General features: G+C 46.3%; 1 long non-coding RNA gene across 1 annotated transcript; it reads left to right on the forward strand.

Moving 5' to 3' along the window:
* Positions 1–2201: 2201 nt before the first annotated feature.
* LOC135806790 (uncharacterized) lies at positions 2202–3388 on the forward strand. The gene is made up of 2 exons (XR_010551276.1): positions 2202–2713; positions 3110–3388. It is a non-coding gene; the product is annotated as an uncharacterized LOC135806790 (long non-coding RNA).
* The last annotated feature ends 575 nt before the right edge of the window (positions 3389–3963 follow it).

Genomic DNA, 3963 nt, shown 5'->3' on the forward strand with positions numbered 1-3963 from the left:
AGTTCCACGCGGTTTAACGTCCTAGTTGGCCTCAACGCAGCACACCTTCTCACCTCGCGCGGTAAAATTGGTGAGCCTGTTGCGCAGCTCACACCAGTCGGTTGGGTGTGCTTTGGTCCAGTCTCTGATGAGCAGAATTCCAAGAGTGAATTGACATGCACTGATTCATCCAACGTTGAAGCACGAAGAGAGCCAGCACTTGACGAGATCATCCAGAGCCTCTGGGAGCTTGAGACGGTTTGCATGGATACACCATACCTGACCCCAGATGAAAAGAGAGCCGTGACGCTGGTCACCCAATCGTTACGTCACAATGGGTCACGATTTGAAATTGGCATCCTTGGAGTGCAGCTGACGGGACACCAACCAGCCTGTCATCCTACAAGCTACAAGCAGAACTACGACTTCAATCGCTGGAGCGCTCACTCAACAAACGCCCAACAGCGTACGAATCCTATCGACAAGCGATGGGAAACGTATCTAACTAAACACTACAGGGTGAAGGCGGATACCGCGACAGTCGCTGAAGACGGCGATCACCACTGGTACCTTCCTCACTTTCCTGTGGCGAAAAATGATCGTGCGACCACCAAGGTCAGGGTCGTGTCAGATGCCTCGGCACAGTGGAACGGCACATCAATGAACCAGGATATGTATGCCAGTCGAAATTCAGAACAACCAGGTTCAGGTTCTTCTCCGCTTCTGCCGGGAACCTGTAGCTCTAGTGGGAGACATTTCAGAGATGTTCCTACAGATCATGCTGAACAAGCCGGACCGGAAATGGCATCGCTTTCTATGGCGTCCGAATCGAGAGAGTGCACCTGATGTGTATCAATTCAATCGTTATACCTGACATGACTGCTTCAGAATTGGACGGTCACTTGCCGAAAGAGCGCTGGAAGAAACAGCCAACATGTTCGGAGATCGATACTCTTCCGATATTTCAGCAATCGTCCATGATGACTTCTACGTCGACGATATGCTTCACTCGTTCCTTGACAAATGCACCGCCAGTCGTTCTCGTGTCGCTTCAATATTCGCAAGTGGTTGTCCAATTCTGAAGCAGTCATGTCAGGTATCCCAGAGGAGAACCGCATCCCCGAGAAGATAACCCAAGTTGGTGATCACATGCACAGCAATCTGCCATTAACAAAGACGCGTGGTGCTACTTGGAATGCTACGACTGACAAATTCACATTGGTCTACTTGGGTGACGATGGAACCGAACAGATGACGAGGAAAGGAAGTGTCTACTTGATTGTGTGGATTTGCGTCTTTGCATGTGAAGGTTATAGATTGCGAAACTAATAATAAATTGAGAAAGGAAAGGAATATAATGGTGGCTGGGGCGGTACAACTTTTTTGGGAAAATTTTGACTGCATTTTTGAGTTTATCGGCAAGGCAGAGATGAAATTTGAAAATGTTTTCTGGTGAATCTCTGGAGAATAGCCTTCTCCAGAGATTCACCAGAAAACATTTTCAAATTTCATCTCCACCTTGCTGATAAACCCAAATATGCAGTCAAAATGTAATCAAAATGACCCCTAAAAAGTTGTACCCAGCCACCTTAACCCCTTGAGCGCGGTTCTGTTTGTCAGTGCACCACGTAAGAAAATGGTCTTTTTTGAAAATTGTCAAACCTTGGCTGTGAAATCTTTGGGAGCCACAACCACAGGCAGTGGTAGGTAGGACCCAGACCAGCACTCGACAACAAGAACAAAATCGAAAATCGGCCAAGGCACGCTAGGCCGAGCGGCATACTCAGTTCGATTTTTGAGAAATTGCACTAATTGCGTGGTATGCGCGCGTAAAAAAGAGAAAAAAAAGAGCTGTGCTGATCGTTGTACATCGATAGCTGGGAACTGAACCGGGGACCTCTCATACACATGGCATAGACACTACCATCCGACTAACAGACCTGAAGACTGAAGATACGGGCCATTAGTTTGTATATAAGCGCATGACGTACTAGTCATCCTGCGCTCAAGGGGTTAAAGGGGAACTCCGGTCCAAAATCACCCCCATTTTTTATTGCGGAATCCATTAGAGAATGTCGTAAGTGGTAGAATGGCGAAAACCGGAAGCTTCTACGACAAGGATAACATACCTAAATTACCAATTGCAATTTTCCATATTTGGCACGAGGGGGCCCCGCCCACCCTGTGACGTAAAACGTTCTCAGTGACCTCCAAATTTTTTATTCAAATGGTAGACCTGCAGAAATTTTGAAAAAGGTATTCACTGTTTTTTCTTCAATCAATAACCCTTGTACTAGTATTCATTCGATCATCATGTTGGAGGAAGAGGAGACCACGGGAGGTGTGGAGGTGGACGCCACTTCGGATTCAACAACACCGAGGCCTTTTAGGTTCGAGCCGAAGCGCGCATCAGCGTCTGCGAAACTGTCTACAAGTAATATGTCTGAGACTACAAAACAGATGAACGTGAAGAGAACGCTTTGGTTGCAAGTGCTCGCGTGAGAAGCACTGCTTGATGCCGTTGCGGACAATGCAGCATGATGTGGAGCGAGGTCGAGTCGACTTGTTGCTGGGAGGTTCCTGCAGCTTTCAGTAAACGCGGCGAGCAGGAAGGGCTGCAGTGCGTCACGCAGCACTCAGAGTTTGCTGTTGTTTGCCTGCAAAAATCAGTGCTCGAGGTGGCATTGCTTTCCTTCGAAGAATTTCGGGCAAGGTGTGGACCGTGGTCAAACAGGTGAGGATTCACTGAATCGGTTTCATTATTTCCTTTCTTTCCATGTTTCATGTACCGGTACAAAGTAGATGGGAAGTGTTGTGCAATGATTTTGTGTACAGTATTCAAATTCACCAACTTCCATCACACAATCATGAAGTTCTATTGCACCCATGCCAATATAATTATACTGGTACAACGATGTCTTTCATTCATACTATTCCTAGCACTGTAAGTGTTTCAACTGTGTGTAAAAGTGATGTAAATTTGAAAAAAGGCCAAAGTGTCTTTAGTATAGTAGCCCATAGAAATATTAACTCGAATCCGAAACTATTTACACTGAAACTATTTACTTTTACACAATCATGAAGACACTCGTGGTATGTGTATCTACATCTCTCCAACTGTTTTGTGCAGGATTTGGAGACATGTGGCGTATAGACAATACACATGGTTCACCCATGGATACTTTGGACGCAAGCAGCGGCGTGTGATACCGTCTTGCGTGGTATCGAAGATAAAGCAGCTGTACCAGAAGCCAATGCAGATGCGCACTGGGGCTTTGAGGAAGCAGTTGGACATGATGATGATGATGATGATGATAATGCTTCTTGGCCTGGTTGACGTTCACATAATCATTGGTACATGTGCATGCAGAATGTAGAAAACAGTTGACAGACACGATTTATAACTATTCTTGACTCGGGCAATATTTGTGTTTTCGGGTGGGCGCATGCTTTGCACCAATGCAGCTGCACGAACAATCTGGTAAAGTTGACAGATACAATGGCACAAGACTGTACTGTGTTCGGGAGCATGGGGTTGTGCCGGTGCCGTGTGCCGTTGCGAATGCCGAGAATGGTTGTATGCACATCGTTCAACAGGTCCTTCAAGAAGTTGCAGGACATTGTCGTGCAGCTTCTTGGCCACTTTGTGCTCTTGGTGTATTCCAGCCTGTACCTGAGCACACCCTCCTTGGTTTTGGCGTGCGCTCTCCCTATATTGGCATTGTGGGACAGACATGCCGACTGTACCCGTGCTCTCATGCCATTGTACGAAAAGTGGACACGTTTTGGTGCCCACTTCAGTATGACAGCATGGAAAATTTCCAGACTACAAATCATACTGTACCTTGTATTTGTGGCAGTGTAGCTGCAACCGGAAAGTAACGCAATGGAAACTTACAGATAAAGAGAACCGAAATAACACACATGATAACGTTCCATGTACATTACATCAATTCTCGACTTCACTGACTAGGATTTTGAGTA

The sequence above is a fragment of the Sycon ciliatum genome, chromosome 1, assembly GCF_964019385.1.
Source record: "Sycon ciliatum chromosome 1, ocSycCili1.1, whole genome shotgun sequence".
Lineage (NCBI taxonomy): Eukaryota > Metazoa > Porifera > Calcarea > Leucosolenida > Sycettidae > Sycon > Sycon ciliatum.